Source organism: Vicugna pacos, chromosome 3 (assembly GCF_048564905.1).
Source record: "Vicugna pacos chromosome 3, VicPac4, whole genome shotgun sequence".
NCBI classification, from domain to species: domain Eukaryota; kingdom Metazoa; phylum Chordata; class Mammalia; order Artiodactyla; family Camelidae; genus Vicugna; species Vicugna pacos.
The window spans coordinates 95449441-95467548 of NC_132989.1; the positions used below are offsets into that span (position 1 = coordinate 95449441).

The following is an 18108-nucleotide window of genomic DNA, read 5'->3' on the forward strand; positions in this document are numbered from 1 at the left end:
ACTTCTGCCTGTGTGGACACAGGCAAAAAAAGCTATATAAACACAAATTTTATCCAATTTAGTTCTCGTTCAGTCCAGTTTCTACTGCTTTTGATTGATCTCCAGAGCCTTCGAATGGTTGTTTTAAAATATTTTTTCCAGCATTATCTGCAGAAACTACAAGCTACTTTGCCAATATCAGATATGGAAACAGTAATACAAATATTATTGCCTAATTTACCTAATAAAGGAAAAATATGTCATATGTGAAAATATATAATACAAAATAATTGATAAAATAGAAAGTTGTAAAAATAAATACATTTAAAAATTTGAATAAATATTTGGGTTACAGTTGACAGACTTAGCTTAAAATATCTCATGTGTTAACCTGAGCATATTGGTGCATCACTAGAATGTAGCTCACACTACATGCAGTTCACCTCCTGAGTCAACAGCTGCTATTTAATGAGCTGAGTCTACAGTTGTGTACTTGAGTGTAGTGGCAGCATCATACTGTGCTGTCAAGGTCTCTAAATGCATACTCTCCACTTCTGTATTTATCTCATAGCAGTTCAGCCACAAACATATCGCAGACTGGCTGTGAAGAGCACTGATACATACATGACATTCTCCCCCAGCTCTCTGGATGGAATCTCTCCGTCCCCACCTCCAGTTTTATTCTTCACCCTTCTTACTCTGCGCTGGCCTCAGGAGGCTAATATGTATATCTTGCCTTCTGGTTTCCTGTTGCATTTGGCCAATGGAGACAACCAGAAGGAAATGGAAGGGCAGGAGAAGAGTGAGGTTGGCATGTTTATTCCTGTAGCTATTTCTTAATGGGTCACTGAGGATTGGTTGTGTCTCTGTCCCTCTACTAAAGGGCACAGATCCTACCAGGTAGCTCTCTCATTACTGCTACCTCTTTTAGGTTCTGGTATCTACTCTGTCCCGTTGTCCTGCAGACCTTTGTTATTAGCATGATATTGCATTTCCTGCCCACACAACTTTAAATCATCCCTTTATGACTATCCTTAAATGACATGTGTGCCACCTCTTTGCTGTCAGGGCTGTGACTAAGACATCCCCCTCAGTTACGATGTGTGTATGGGTTGCAAGAGTGAGCAATTTGCAGAGATCCAAGGAGCCTCCTAGGAGGATTAGGATGGAGACGCACATACCCTCTGTTTTACAGATAATGTTAACAGACCATCTCTTATGAATTAAGAAAGCTTAGACTGAGGTCAGCTGAAAAGTAGGGACATTTCCTGTCAAGGAAAGGAACCAAGGACAAGAAAGGTCTGGCTTGGAGCACAGCACATGGCCAGGGCTGCAAGTTCCTCCGGCACTGTGGACATACCTCTGAACAACAGCTGTGTCTGATCATTTAGAACAAGCAGGTAACTGGTTGTGTTGTGTAGTGAGTATTGCTGGTCTTAGCATGTCTTTCTATTTTTCCATACTCTATCTTGTGAAATTCCTGCCAGACCAGTAGCATAACCATGGGTTGGTATCCAAGTCCTCTTCTTCAATGGATTGGTGACCAGCACAGATACCATGAGACACCACGGTTCCCACAGCAGTAAGGAAGTGTTGTATCTCACCATCAGACTACCCACTTTTCATAGATACTCCATTAGCAGCAACTGCCACAAATCCTGGCATCCTTCAGTGGATGGACTCCTCAAGAGTTTCCAGTTTCTCCCATTATGAAGATGATAAGCCAGGACTGACCCCTTGGGCTGAGTAAGACGTCTTGGGTTTTTTCTGTTGGCATTGGGGATGAGACAGCCCTGAAGAGAGAGGCAATACTTTTTCACAATAGAGGAGTAGGATGCATAGTCACTTAATTTGAATATTTTTAAAAGATAGCCTTATTTTATATCCCATGTTGGTAAAGAGGGGCGTATCAGTCACAAAAAATAGCTAAGGGATATATCTAAAACTGCAGGCAGCAGAATCAACATTAACGCAAGAACTATGATACGTCCTCTGTGTTCTGTTCTCTACAAACGTTGGTGCTCTTAGTGCAGAGATTTTGGCTGAGAACACATCTACTAAGTGGGTAGAATCCTCATTTCATTTGTATAAGTCTTCTTCCTAACGAAGGTGGAGTTTTTGGACTGTCCAATTTTTTATGGTATAAACTTGGGCTTGGTGAGATGTTGAGACCAATGATGAGGATGTTTGTGTGGAGAGAGGAACACAGAGAACTAAATTTAACCGGTTCAGTTTACCAGAAGTTATTGTTTTTGTGATCTGTTTTTACTCTTCTTGGGCCAGTGTGTTGATTTTGAAGTGTTTATCTGCCCTTGGAGGTTTCAACGATGAGAACATTTGAAGAACTCTTAAGAAAACTCTATAGCTTGTTGAATACAATCACCTGTTGGCAAATGATCAAGACAAAATTCACAATGAAACATTTGTTCTTTGGGATTAGTCCGTATCAGCCAGGCAAGAGCTTGTCTAAAAGTCAGTTGTCTTTTCCAGAGGTCCTGATAGGGAGACTTGTTGTCTGTATTCTTTGAAGATGACTCATATCATGGGTTAAATTCCTTGATCCTTGCTAGGGTCATGTGGGCAAGCTCATGGTGGGTTGAGTATTTTTCTTTCCTTATCCACCAACAGAGGCTCCAAGGCCCCATACTTCTCCCTCTCCAATGTTGGGACCAACCTTATCTTCGTTCCATCATTCCTACTGTTGTTCTGTTCTATTTCCTGTCACTTCACTCATGAGCTGCCTGCCTGGGTGAGGAGACAATGGAAGAATTCCACTTAATCTCATTATGTCAAAATTTTAGGGGACAAGCAAAAAGGGTATAGTCTGGCAGGAAAGATACCCAATTAGAGATGACCATGTTTGAGACAGGTGTTCTAGTTAAGGTGAGCACAGAGTGTTATGGGGCACATGGGAGAAAGTTTTCTGTATTAGAAGGTACTTTAAAGAAGCACAGAAGCATGAACTGAAGGATAAACAGAGGGCCAATCATGAATTTGAATAACATGTTAAGGAATTCAGTCTTTAGTCTGAATTATGAGGTGCCACAGAATATTTGTAAATGGCACATTTAAGGTTTATATCTTTGAAAGCTCTCCCTAGTACTGTTATGGAGAACGAACTGTAGATGGAAGGTCTAATGGGACACAATGGAAGACAAACAGGTAAGAAGTTGTAAGGGCCTTAAAGTGGGGGCAATGAATTTGTATAAGAGGATATAGAGACGAGATATTTCAGGACTTAGACCCCACAGGACTTGGGTTGGCTTGGAGTAGGATGGGCAGATGGAATAAGGATGGGGAGTTTTAGGGGTGATGGATAGTAGTGGCACTGGCCAAAAGAAGGAATATAAAAATAGAAGCAAGTTAGTCAAGGGGAGTGGGTAGGGGATTTTTTTTTCAGGGAAATATTTACCTAAAGGTACATCAAATTATTATTATTTTTTAAATTGAAGTATGGTTGATTTACAATGTTGTTAGTTGCTGGTGTATAGCATAGTGATTCAGCTATACATACATATATTCTTTATCATTACAGATTATTACAAGGTATTGAATATAGTTCACAGTGCTAAACAGTAAGACCTTGTTGTTTTCTATTTTATATATAGTGGTGTGTATCTGCAAATCCTGAACTCCCAATTTATCTCCTCCCACTTCCCCCCTGGTAACCATAAGTTTGTTTGCTATATCTGTGAGTCTGTTTCTGTTTTGTAAATGAGTTCATTTGTGCCATATTTTTAGATTCCACATAGAATTGACATTATATGATATTTGTCTTTCTCTGACTTACTTCACTTAGTATGATAATTTCTAGGTCCATCCATGTTGCTGCAAATTCCAAGAGATTCTGAGTTTAGTTTTGAACATATTGGATTTGAGGTGTCTATGGGGAGATAATGATAGGTGCCTAAGCATGGAATAAGAAGAATTTTTTTCTTTTGACAACTGGTAATATTAAGCAACTTTTCGGTCTAGTATATTTTTTCAGTTATATTCCCACTGTTACAATTTTCTTCATTCTTGGTCTACTTGGCCACTCACAGATATATTTCTGACTCCTTTGCATTTATATTCTGTGAGGTTTTTTTTAAATCATTACTATTTTTGATTAGAAATATTTTACCTTGAAATACACAATTAAAATTTATTTTATGTGCACTATTGTTTGATAGTTCAGTACAAAACACTTTTTACATACAAATCTCATATTTCTCTTACAATAGTGCCACCAGTAAGTTTTGTCAGATGAGGATACCAAGGCTCAGAGGTAGCAGGCAAGTTCTTAGGCTTGTGCGGAGAGTGTTCCAAAAAATAAAGGTAGAGAAAGGGAGCCTGCAGTGGAGCCTTCAGAGGAAGCATAACCAGAAGCAAGTGTCAGAGTTGGGATTAGAAGAAGAAACAGGCAGTGGACATGGGAGTGTTGGAGGGGCCACTAGCAAGCGTCAGACGTAGCAGAATAGCACCCCAGGCTGGACTTCCACCTGTGTGGGACGGTGTGCATGTGGGTCCATTCCAAGAGCCTCTAGGCTATTCACATTCAGTCCCATGTTTTAACAGAACAGAAACAATGTTCTTGGCAGGTGGTGAGGAACTGGGGATATAAAGATTAAATAAGACAGCCCTTCTCTCCCAGGGCTGGGAGTGACATGTGTGTTAACCATTGACTATACGCAACTGATAAGCTCTAACACAGAGTGAAGATAGCATAACTTGGGACTAGGGAAGAGAGAGTAGTTAATAGTGTCTAAGAGTTCAGTAAAGAGAAGGTGGAGAAGAGTTCCATTTGAGCTGGAACCTGAAAAGGCAGGGGAGATATTTACCAGATAGAAAAGGAGGGCAGGGATTTTCCAAGTACCCAGAAGAATGAGGGCAAAAACTTGAAAGTATAAACGTGTATGGGGTGGATGTGAGTTAGTGTGAAAGACACTACCAAGGCCAGAACCCCTCATGGAAGGAGACACAGGTGGAAAGGTGGACATTGCATCATTATCTCTATGGAAACTTTTCAGAGACGGGCCGAGGAGGATGGGTGAGGAGGGAGGGAACTCACAGACCACTTCTTTCACACCCGTGCAGCCCCAGCTTCTTCAATGGTCTCTATGTCCGCAGATCCTAGGAAGGGTAAGAAGACTGGATATGAGTGAACACCGTCCCCTCCTTCTTACTCAGGAGCCTGGACAAGTTTTCAGGCAACTCATTTTCTACAGGTTGTTAGGTCACAGACCCCATGACCTTGGTGTTACTTGGGGCTTAGAGGTTCCCAGCTCCCTGCGGTAAAGATACGCATGAAAAACTGAGTAGAAATCAAGTGTTTGTCAATTGTGGAAGAGAGGGCTGCATGAAAAAGACAAGACTCAAGTTCAAGTTGCGGTGTAAGTCGGGATGGGCAGGTCCACCTTGCAGAGAAGATAGTCTGTGCTCAGGCACAGGTGAGGAAATTAACAAGATGCACGTCAGTGGGGAAGTGTCACAACTGGCCTCCGATGAACAGAGTGCTTATGGTTCAAGACAAGGCTCATGTCAGCAAGGCTATTGATAAAGCATTTGTATCCCATGTGTAGGGACACTGCGGGCTTCTGAGCATTGGATAGTGAAAGTGATTTTTTTAGGAAGATTATTCTGATGGATGGAGAGTTTAAGAGTTTCTGATTATATATACGTTTTCAACTCCTGGGTTCTTATGAAGTAGAAGGAAGCCTTTGTATCATTTTCATGCTAAGCCAACTCATTTGACACCTAGCAGCGTCTTCTTCATGATTGAAGGTTCTGGAGCTTAGGGTGAGTGTAGGAATGAGTTAAGGGAAAATGGTTCAAAGCCTGCAGTCAGTAGCTGAAATCAGCAGGCATTTTATCATGCCCGTGCCATGCGCAGTGGCTTTTCCCGAGTGTTTTTATCTGTGTTTGCTTCAACCTCAGGGGACAATCTGTTCAGTCACCAGAAGGGATACCTTCAAAGAGTTTTCTTGGATAAGGTCGACTCATGTGATCAGCTGTGACCTCATCCTACTGCTCTGGGGGGCCCTGGTTTGGGACTTGATATCTTGAGTTCCTGCTTGAATAGGAAGCAGAGAGGCCGTTCTTTTTCATGCTTCTCTTTTTGGAACACGTCAGAAACCCCATTAGCTTGTTAAATGTTTTTCCAAAAAAGTTCTTTTTTTTTTTTTTCATTTTAAAATCATTTAGCCCATTGTTCTGCTTATTGTCAAGAGTTGTTAGAGGTGGCCAACTGCTTGTATTTTTTTCACCAGCAAACACAAAGTGGGAGGTTTGGGGAGGCGCAGGGGTGGGGGCAGTAGGACCTTTCACTTTGCTGGCACACAAGTTCGAACTGTAAGGAAAGAAGAATAGAAATACTGGTTCAGGTCTTCCTAAACTCAATTAAGAACTCGATGTTTCTATAAGCAACTGTAATACTCCCCTCATGGAAATGTTCGCACTTCTTTTTGTTAGCTGTCTTTTCAAATTTGAAACTAATGGAGCCGGCTCTATATTCCTTCATTTTATTCTTTGAAAGCAAGCCTCCCTGGCTGATTCCCGAAACCCCTTGGAGGAGAAACCACGAGTCAGAGCACCTTTCTCCTGCCTGGTGCTGCCAGATATGGATGCAAATTCAATCCCCTCGGCTACTGAATTCGCCTCCTTCTCCTGGAGCACAAGAGCTTGGTGCAGACTCAGCCTGAAGGGCAGCTGAGGGGATGGAGGGATGGGAAGAACGTGAAGGGGTTGGGAGCAGGTCTCTTGTAGCCCCAGAGAGTAAGGCCGCGCACGGGACCGGACCTGCTTCCAGAACAGGCCCCCGCTGCCAGAAACAGCTCATTCCCTGAAGAGCTTCTGACTCATGCCTCTAATAGGACTCTTATGGTTTCTTGGCTGCTAAGTTGTCTCTTTGAAAGGTAGGGTTTTTTTTTTTTCTTTTTGAAATTGGAATCCTGAGTCATCGATATAAATTAATTCCCCTGTTTCATGCTCTCATGATATTTTTGAAGCTTTCCTCACAATATCCCTTTGCCCAACTAGATTTTAAACTCTGTGCATGCAAAGGACTGGGGGTCTGCTCTGTTTACTCCTGTACGTCCAGTGTCTGGAAGACCAAATGGAGTGTGGAGGTGCATGATAACTGTTTGTTGAATGAATGAATGAGTGAATGAATGTTGAGCTTTTCCTAGGCAGCCCTACCAAGCAAGAATCATTTTTAAGAGCCATTAGACCTTCCAAAGTCATAGCACATGGACAACTAAGGAAGATGACCCAGCATTTCCCCAGGTTGTTATTTGGGGTACAATTCAACAAGCATGGTCATCTGGCTTCTATGCTCCAGTAGAGTGGAAGTAAATTGGAGACACAGAGGTGGGATGCTGCTAGAGAGAGGTGACTCTGATAGAAAAAAGGAACAACCTACAGGGCAACAAAAGGCAGATCTAACTTTAGCAAAGTGTGAGAGCCTGAAGCGGTTGAGTTCATCCCTGTATTAACTACAGTGTAATCACTGGGTTGGCAGTGAGAATTTTCAGTTATCAGGAAAGTTTATGACACGAACTAGTTTGTTTCCAAATGATGCTGGGCCACTGAGGTATTAGCAAGTGTTGGTGTATCAATTCTGCTTCTTAGAATCCTTTAGAAAATCCAGATTTCTTTGATGTGCGTAATAATAATCATATCCTACTCTTGTTACTGTTTTGACACATTTACTTCATCTGTTTTTTTCCTATCACCTATCTGTTCACCTATCTTTTATTTCTTGCTAAATCATTCACAACTTCATTTCAGACATTGCGACACTTCACCTTTAAGTATATCAGCACTCAGCTCTAAAAGATAAGAACATTTCCCCTACCCATAATATCATTATTATACTAATAAAGTTAACTGTAATTTACTGATACCATCATTTATCCATTCCATGATCTGATTTTCCCAGTTGCCACTCAAACACCATTTTTTTCTTCCAAATTGGTTATTGTGATTAAATATACATAACATAAATGTATCATCTTGTTTTGAAGTGTAAAGTTCAGTGGTATTAAATACATTCAGAACGGTGTGCAACCATCACCACCATCCATTTGCAGAACTCTTTTCATCTTGTAAAACTGAAACTCTGTTAAACAGTATCTCCCCATTCACCCCTCCCCTCTGCCCCTGGCAACTACAATTCTACATTCTGTCTCTCTGATTTTGACCAAGTACCTCACATAAGTGAAATCGTACAGTTTTTTCTTTTTTAATGACTGGCTTAATTCACTTAGCATTAACGTCCTCAAGGTTCATCCATGTTGTAGCCTGTGTCAGAATTTCCTTCCTTTTCAAGACTGAAAAATATTCCATCGTATGTGTTGACTACATTTTGCTTATCTATTTATTTGTTGATGGGCATTTGGTTGGGTTGCTTCCACATTTTAGTTATTGTGAATAACGCTGCTATGAAGATGGGTGTACAAATATCTCTTTAAGACTCTGCTTTTCGTTCTTTTGGGTGTATACCCCGAAGTGGAACTGCTGGATCACACAGTAATTCTATGGGTGATTTTTTAAGGAGCTGCCATTCTGTTTTCCATAGCACTGTACCAGTTTACATCTCACCAGCAGTGAGGGTCCAGTTATCCACATCCTCTCATTTATTTTTAGGTTTTTTGATAGTAACCATCCTAATGGGTGTGAGCTGGTATCTCATTGCAGTTTTGATTTGTGTTTCTCCAATGATTAGTGACATTGAGTATCTTTTCATATGTCTGTTAGTTGTATATCTTCTTTGGAGAACTATCTGTTCACGTCCCTTGCTAATTTTTAAATTGAGTTGTTTGCTTTACTGTTGTTGAGTTTTAGGAGTCCTCTGTATATTTTGGATATTACCCTTATTTGATATGATTTGCAAATATTTTCTCCCATTCTGTGGGTTGCTTTTTCACTCTGTTGATAGTATCTTCAGATACATAAAAGTTTTTAATTTTCATGAAGTCCAGTTTGTCTATTTATCCTCTTGTTACCTGCACCTTTGGTGTTGCCAAATCCAGTGTTGTGGAGTTTTTGGTCTTTGTTATTTTTCTAGTTGCTTAAATTGTAAAGTTAGGGTTTTGTTTTTTTTTTTTGAGATCTTTCTTATTTCTCAATGTCAGTGGTTATAACTATAAATTTCCTTTTGTGTACTGTTTCACTGTGTTCCATAAATTTTGGTGTATTGTGTATTTGTTTTTATTCATCTCTAAGTATTCCTAATTTCCTTTTTGATTTCTTCTTTAATACATTGGTTGTTTAAGAGAGTGTTGTTTAACTTCTACAAATTTGTGAATTTTCCAATTTTCCTTCTGTTACTGATTTCTAGCTTCATCCTGTTGTGGTCAGAGAAGATACCTTGTAGGATAGCTATCTCTTTATTTACTTATTTATTTTTATTGCTATATTTTGGTATTTTAGTATTGGGTATGTAACATGATGATGCAGTATTTGTACACATTGGGAAATGATCATCACAGTAATTCTAGTTAACATCCATCACCACACATAGTTACACATTTTTTTTTTCTTTGTTATGAGAACTTTTAAGATTTGCTGTCTTGGCAACTTTCAAATAGACAACACAGTATTACTAACTATAGTCACCATGCTGTACATTACATCCCAGGATTTATTTATTTTATAATTGGAAGTTTGTAGCTTTTGATCACCTTCACTCACTTCACCTACCCTCCACTCTCTGCCTCTGGCAACCACCAATCTGTTCTCTGTATCTATGAGTTATTTTTTACTTATTTATTTTAGATTCCACATATGAGTGAGATCATAGGATATTTTTCTTTCTCTGTCTGACTTGTTTCACTTAGCACGATGCCCTCAAGATCCAACCATGCAGTCACAAATGGCAAGAATTACTTCTTTTTTATGGCTGAATAATATTCCATTTTGTATATACACCACATTTCCTTTATCCATTCATTCATCGACAGACACTTAGGTTGCTTTCATGTCTTGACTGTTGTAAATAACGCTGCAATGAATATGGGGGTGCAGATGTCTTTTCAGTTAGTATTTTCATTTCCTTTGAATAAATACCCAGAGGTGGAATTGCTGGATCACATGGTAGATCTGCTTTTAATATTTTGAGGAATCACCATACTGTTTTCCATAGTGGCCACACCAACTTACACTTCTATACTTTTTCTTGGCTAAGTTTCAATGATTTGTGTATTTTTTCATTTCATTCATTTTGTCAAATTTATGAGATTAAAATTGTTTGTAATATTTCCTTATTAGCATTTTAATGGCTGTGTGTCTAGCTAGAGGGTTATCAATTTTACTCTTTCAAAGAAATAGCCTTTGTTCTTACTGATTTTTCTCTTTGCAGCATCACTAATTATGCTCCTAACTCTAATGTTTTTTCTTCTACTTTGGCTTTAATTTTTTCTTTTTCTTGGCTTTAAAGTCAAAGCTTTGCTTATTGACTTTAAACTTTTTAAAAATTTAAACGACTAAAATTGTCTAGATTTCCTTCTAAGACTGTTTCAGCTTCATCTGACAATTTTATGTTGCTTTTTCATTTTTATTCAGTTAAAAATATTTTCTAATTTCTATTGTGATTTATTCTTTTACCCATGCATTTAGAAATATACTGTTAATTCCAAACATTTGGGTGTTTTTCAGATATCTCCCTTAACTGGTTTCTACTGATTTCTAATATATCACAGATTTTTTCTGTATGATTTTAGTACTGTTCATTTTATTGAGATTTATTTTATGGCCTAGTACATGGCCTTTCTTCATAAACATTCCACATGCACCGAAAAGAGTATGTATTCTGCTATTGCTGGATTTGGTGTCCTATAGATATTAGTTAGGTCAAATTGGTTTGTAGTGTTTTCAGCTGACTGCATCCTTGCTGAATTTTGTTTAATTGTTCAATCAATATTTCTTTTTTACTCAGGAACAAAATGTATTTATCTGGTTGCTGAGAGCTACTTTAAATATATTTGGGGCCCATCACTAATTCTTTTACATTGATTACCCCATTTCAAATTCCTTAACTCTTTGTTTTGATTCCTTGCTTGCATGTTAGATTTCACCATCAGATAGTTTCTTTGAAAATGTGCCTTAAAAAAGGAGCCTGAGATTTTTCATGTTTGTGGTTTTCTTCCTGTCGTTTCCATACTTGACAACTTGTCTGAGTACTATCTTTGGACCTTTTCATTTCTTCATATCATGGTACACATGATTCCAGTGTCTTCTGGAATTAAATTTCCTGTGGACGAGCCTGTGATCATCCTGACTTGTTTATGACTTCTTTGCCCTTCTTTATGACTTTATTCTCCTATCTGGATGTCTTTATTAATTTTTAACTTACATGTTTTATTATGGAATATAGTACACATATAGATACCTTTATTTCTGGAGATCAGTAGTTTAACCAAACTATGTCACGATGTTATGTTATCATCAATTTTACTTGGTATGTACTGTGCATGTTCAAGTTTACAGAGTCTGAGCCTTCTTTATTTCAGGGGAATTTTATATGATTAGATATCTTTGAATATCATTTTTTTTTCTTCAAGGAAATAACTATGTTTAGGTTTAACTGTCTTTGTCTTTTATGTCTATTATATTGGCTTCGTTCATTTCATTTCTTTTTCTTATATATTCACTCTTTTTATTTCTATATCATGAATTTAATCTTCAGTCATATCTATTTTATCCCTTGCTGGATCTAGATTACTTATTGATATAAATGGTAAGTATTTTTTTGTATTCTTTAAAAAAAGTTTTTTATTGAGGTATAGTCAGTTTACAATGTTTTTGTATTCTTAATGTGCCTTTTTTTTTCATTCTCCACCTTCTTTTCCATTGCCATCTTGTTATACCATCTTGCCTTTGCACTCTTATTTTATTGAAGTAATATTCTTGTTAAATTCTTCTGTAGTACACATTCTAAGAGAATCTGCTTCTGTTCCTTGAGGTCTATTCCACTCTTGTCCTTCATTTATTTTTGCATGCTGTATTTCTTTATCTTCTTTTCACTGTACCTGTATATACCTTCAATTTAGTTTCTTTTAATCTTGCTTATGCCTGGAAAGCTTTTGTCCAAACCTCTGTTTTTTGTAATATAGCATGAGCCTTGACACATTTCCCATTTATAGCAGATGCTTTTAGTACCCGATCCCCTATTACCTTCACTCACCTGAGTATACCTGCAGCTGCAGACAGTTCCTGGCATGTCGACAGCTTCTCTTCTCAAGCACCTGCATTTCTCCCCTTTACTGCCTGAAGGCCTTCTTTGGTACCATGGGAATTTGCTTGATGGTGTGCAAGCACACTCCAGAAGTATGGGTGGAATTATGCTCCTGGGGGAAACTCTTAACTGATAGGGGATGAGAGTCAGTGAATAAATCCTCATTGGAGAGTATCAACCATGGAAAAGATACTGGACAAGTGGATCTGATAACTCAGCCATTAGAGATCAGCTCTCTCTGTTTTCAGCCACCCTCATGCTTGCACAGTGGGTCCATGAACAGTGCAGCAATGGTGTCAAGTATGGAGACTCGGTATGGGTCCAACAACATGAGCTCTCTCTCACCGAGGCTGATCTAGTAATTGCTATTACACAACGTCCAACATGTAAGCACAGAAAACACTGTTGAGCACTTAGTTTGATACTATCATTCAAGGAGACTAACCAGTTACCTGATGGCAAGTTGATTACACTGGACCCCTTCCATGCTGGAAGAAAAGTAGTTCTTTGTACCTGAGATTGATAAGTATTCCAAATAGGAGTTTGCTGTCTCTGCCATGATGTCTTGGCCAGCACCACTAACTGAAGGTGGAATTTCTGATTTACCATTAAAGGATCCTGTCTAATGTTGCCTTGGATCAAGGCACCCAGGTATTTACTTTACCGTAAGGAGGTGTAACAGTGAGCAATGACCACAGAATTTATTGATCTTACCAAATATTGCATCACCTGGGAAGCTGCTGGCGAGATAAAAAGTTGGAATGCCCTCTTAAAGATACAGATAAAGGTCTTGCTTGGAGAATAACATATTTAAAGGTAAAGGTGTGTTATATAGTGCTGTGTCTCCAGTAGGCTATAATACAGTGCTTTGTCTTTGTTGGTTAAAATTCAGGGGTGGAACCAGAGGGTGGAAGTTGAACTGATGCCTCTCACCCTCACCCTCACTGTCCTAATTAGGAAATTTTTGTTTTCTATTCCTAAAACTTTTGAGTCTTCAGAATTAAAGATCCTGATCCCTGGAGGTGGGGAGGAGGGCAGAGATGTGTAACATTTCTACCAAGGGACACAATTAGGATTCCACTGAAGCTAAAGTTAAGACTGTTGCAGGGCCATTTATGGAATTGCATGTCAATAGATTATCAGGCTAAAAAAAGTTAATTTACTGGTGGGGATAATCAATCCTGATAATCATGAGAATCTAACATTTTGCTTACAACAGGTGTAGTCTCGAACTCAGTGAATCCACGGAGGAGCCTTTGATAATTCTGTGCCTGATAGAAGGGCAGTTTCAGCAACTAAGAACTGATGAGATCAAGGTAACCAGGAACTCAGGCACCGCAGAGGTAAAAGTCTGCATTAACTCAAAGGAAAGCAACCTAGATAGCAAGTGTTCTGACTGAGTGTGAGATAAAATCAGAATGGATGAGAGGGGAAGAAGGAAATAAAATCAGTTACTTTGAGTTTAGCCGAAGCCAAAGGGGCTTCAGGTCTCCCCATCAATCCTTTTGGCTAAAGCAGCAGGGACTTCAGCTTTCACCCTTTTTTTTTCCCCTTGGGGATAGTTTCATTTCGTTTCTTTTCTTTTTAATTGAAATATAGTCGGCTTCTGGTATGTTAATTTCTGGTATACAGCATAGTGATTCAGTTATACCTATATATATATTCCTTTTCATATTCTTTTTCATTGTAGGTTACTACAAGATATTGAATATAGTTCTCTGTGCTATACAGTAGGACCTAGTTGTTTATCTATTTTATATGTAGTAGTGTGTATCTTTAAATCCCAAACTCCAAATTTATTTCTCCACCTTCTCTTTTCCACCCTAGTAACCATAAGTTTGTTTTCTCTGTCTGAGTCTGTTTCTGTTTTGAAATAAGTTCATTTGTGTGATTTTTTTTTAGTGATATTATATTGTATTTTTCTTTCTCTTTCTGACTTATTTAGTATGACAATCTCCAGGTCCATCATCCATGTTGCTGCAAATGGCGTTATTTCATTCTTTTTTTATGGCTGAGTGTATTCCATTGTATAAATATATACCACAATTTCCTCATCCATTTGTCTGTCAATGGATGTTTAGGTTGCTTCCACGTCTTGACTCTTGTAATTAGTGATGCTATGAACATGAGGGTGCATGTATCTTTTCCAGTTAGAGTTTCCTCTGGATATATGCCCAGGAGTGGGATTGCTGGATCATATGGTAAGTCTATTTTTAGTTTTTTAAGGAACCTCCATACTATTTTCCAGAATGGCTGCACCAAACTACATTCCCACCAACAGTGTAGGAGGGTTCTCTTTTCTCGTCACCCTCTCCAATATTTATCATTTGTGGGTTTTTGAATGATGGCCATTCTCACCAGTGTGAGGTGATACCTCATAATTTTGATTTGCATTTCTCTGATAGTTATTGATATTGAGTATTTTTTCATGTGCCTATTGGCCCTTTGTATGTTTTCATTGGAGAAACGTTAGTTTAGGTCTTCTGCCCATTTTTTTTATTGGGTTGTTTGTTATTTTGTTATTGAGTTATATGAGCTGTTTGTATATTCTGGAAATTAGGCCCTTGTCAGTTGCATCATTGGCAAATATTTTCTTCCATTCCGTAGGTTGTCTTTTCACTTTGTTTAGTTTCCTTTGCTGTGCAAAATCTTGTAAGTTTAGTTAGATCTCATTTGTTTATTTTTGCTTTTACTTCTATTGCCTGGGTAGATGGCCCTAGGAGAACAGTGCTATGATTTGTATCAGAAGATGTTTTGCCTATGTTCTCTTCTAGGAGGCTTATGGTGTCTTATCTTATGTTTAAGTCTTCACAGCTTTTCACATTTAAGCATCACTAAGGGACTGGAATCAGAGTGGGGCATGAGGAGACCTGGGCACTGCTAAGGATGCCTGTAGCAGATGCTGTTGATAGCATTCCCTATTTCCCTCTGACCCGCTAGAGTTTACCTGCAACTGTGGGCAGGGGAGGAAGGAGTTGATACTCTCAATGCCCTAGTCTTTCTGTTCTCCAGTGGGACAATTCTGAGGTGCATTCCATGTGATTTGTCAGAAGGTCCCAGAATCCTGAGCCTCAGTTTCCCATAGCCATAACCTGATCAATACCATTGCTCCCCCTTTACTGGCCTTTCTTCTTTCCCTCTTGACCGTTCCCTACTTCCTCCCTTGTGCTTCCTGGAATCACTTTTTATATTCACCACTTACATACAAATACTTATCTCAAGGACTGCTTTGGGGGAAAATCCAAATTAAAACACCTCTTATCTGAGACAAGTTTGTGACTTCCCTCCAGGCTACACTTTGATTCTTTGGTGGTACTTTTAATCCATGTTTCTGTGGGCTCTGAAAAGAAGGGTGTGTGTCTTCTCTCTTTTATTGATAAGTCTAGCTAACAGTTTGTCAACTTTGTTGATCTTTTCAAAGAAGCAGCTCTTGCTTTCATTGATTTTCCTATTCTCCATTTCACTTATTTCTACTGTCATTTTTATTATTTCCTTCTTTGGCTCGTTTTGGGTTTAATTTGCTCCTTTGCTCCTCTTTTCCCCCCAAGCTACTCAAGGTGTAAAGTTATTGATTTGGGATTTTTCTTCTTTTTTAGTGTCGGCACTTAAAGGGGTACGTTTCCCTCTGAGTGCTGTTTTCAGTGCATTCCACAAATTTTGGCATCTTATGTTTTCATTTGCATTCATCTCAAAGTATTTTCTGATTTTCTTTGTGACTTTTTCTTTGACGTATTGGTTGTTTAAAAGTGTGTCACTTAATTTCTTTCTCTCTATATGGATATATGGAAATTAAGGGATTATATATAAATAGGTATTATAAATAAATACATATATAAATGGAGGTACTGGGGATTGAACCCAGGACCTTGTGCATGCTAAGCATGCACTCTACCACTGAGCTCTACCCTCCTCTCACCACATATTTTTGAATTTTCCAGTTTTCCTTCTATTATTGGTTTCTAGCTTCATTCCATTGTGGTAGGAGAAGATACTTTGATAATTGCAATCTTTTAAAAAGTGTATTGAGTCTTTTTTGTGCCCTAATAATGGTCTGTCCTTAGGAATGTTTTATATTTCAGTTGAATCATCCCTAGAGCCCTGGACACAAACTCTGCCCTTTTCCACGGGTCAAACTCAGGACCGTTATTCCAGCAGGACAGTGTGGACAGACAGTAGCTGACATGACCATGGATTTTGTCGTCAGATAGATCAGGACGAGATTCCCAGCTCTACCCCATGATAGCTGGGCCTGAGTTTTCTCATCTGCAAAAAAAGGAATGATAATAAAACTAGCTAGCTGTGCAAGGCACTCCAAGTACTTGGAGCATCTCGTTTAATCTTTATAAAGACCCTGAGGTAAGTTCTATTACTATATGCATTTTGTTGATGAGGAAGCTGAGGCCCAGTGAGGTGAAGTAACTTGCTCAAGGTTACACACCTGGGAGTCCACGAGTCTGGATTCCATCCTAGCTCTGATTCCAAAACCTAAGCCATAAAAGTTTGCATAAGAAAGCATATGTGAAGTGCTCATCTGTTTGATATTATTACTAGTACTTTATTATTACTAAAAACAAATCTTATAATTCTTTTTTTCAGTTATTTAATTACATTTTAATGATTGAATTCATGTACTTCATACACATTTTTCTTCCTAAAAATAAGTGCATCTTCCATTAAGAGATTCTAAGAAAGAGAAAGTGAAAATACTGACCATGCCCACAAGCAGTTTTACTAGTGACCATTTTAATAATGATTTAAAAACCTCATATTTCTAATTCTTTCGTTTATCCATTCCATGCTTATAGAGTCCCTATTATGTGTTGAAGTAAGCATTCTACCACAGAAGTGATAAATGGAAAGGCCCCTGCCCTCATGTTGCTCACCTCTTAAGGGGAAGCAGGCAAAAGATGGGATGAAATTATCTCTGAAAATAGTAAGTGGTCTGAAGAGAATCAAGAGTAACTGGGGTGGTGGTGAGGACTGTTAGCTACATCACAGCAGGTAGTTTGGGAGCCCGAGGACATGTGGTGGACAGAATAAGGATCCCCCACAATGGCCCTGTGATTCAGAGACTGTGAATATGTTTCCTTAAATGACATAGAGAGATTAAGCCTGCAGGTAGATTAAGATTGGGAGATTGTTCTGGATTACCTGGATGAATCTAAGGTCATCACATAGGTTTTTAAAAAAGAAAGATGGAAGCAGAAGGGAACAGAGTTCTGGCTAGCACATGTACCTCTTGCCTTCCACCTGTGAGTTAAGAGAGGGTGGGGAGGGATAAATTAGGAGTATAGGATTAACAGATACCCACCATTATATTTAAAAGAGATAAACGACAAGGATTTACTATATGGCACAGTGAACTATATTCACTATCTTGTAATAACCTATAATGGAAAAGAATCTTAAAAAATATATGTATAACTGAATCACTTTGCTATACACCTAAAACTAACACAATATTGTAAATTAACTATACTTCAATAAAAAAAAGAAGACGAGGTCAAAGTGATACTATATAAGGACTTCACACTATTGCCAGCTTTGAAGATAGAGAAAAGGGGCCAGAAGCTGGAAAAGTCAACAAAATGTATTTTTCCTGGGAGCTTCCGGAGGGAACACAGCCATACCAAGACCTTGGTTTTAGCCCAGTGAGATCCATTTTGGACTTCTGATTTCCAGAGTGTAATGCTGTTGTAATATATTTGTATTGTTTGAACCACAAAGTTTGTGGTCATTTATTACAGCAGCAATAGAGAACTGATACAGAAGGAGATACTGGACTTGATACCTGAGTGACAAGAAGCAGTCAGCCATGGGTCAGAGCATCCCAGACAGCTGGAACAGCACGGGGAATGAGGACCAGAAAAGAGACCAATACATAGAGTGAGAAAGGGAAGAGGGGGAGTGGTAGA

General features: G+C 38.7%; 1 long non-coding RNA gene across 4 annotated transcripts in view; it reads left to right on the top strand.

Annotated features, from left to right (window-relative positions):
• Window positions 1–18108, top strand: part of LOC140689817 (uncharacterized) — a 52313-nt gene that overhangs the window by 10723 nt on the left and 23482 nt on the right. For all 4 annotated transcript variants that reach the window (XR_012064953.1, XR_012064942.1, XR_012064946.1 and 1 more), the window contains exon 2: window positions 13413–13536. This is a non-coding gene — a long non-coding RNA (uncharacterized lncRNA). The remainder of the gene's footprint in view (window positions 1–13412; window positions 13537–18108) is intronic.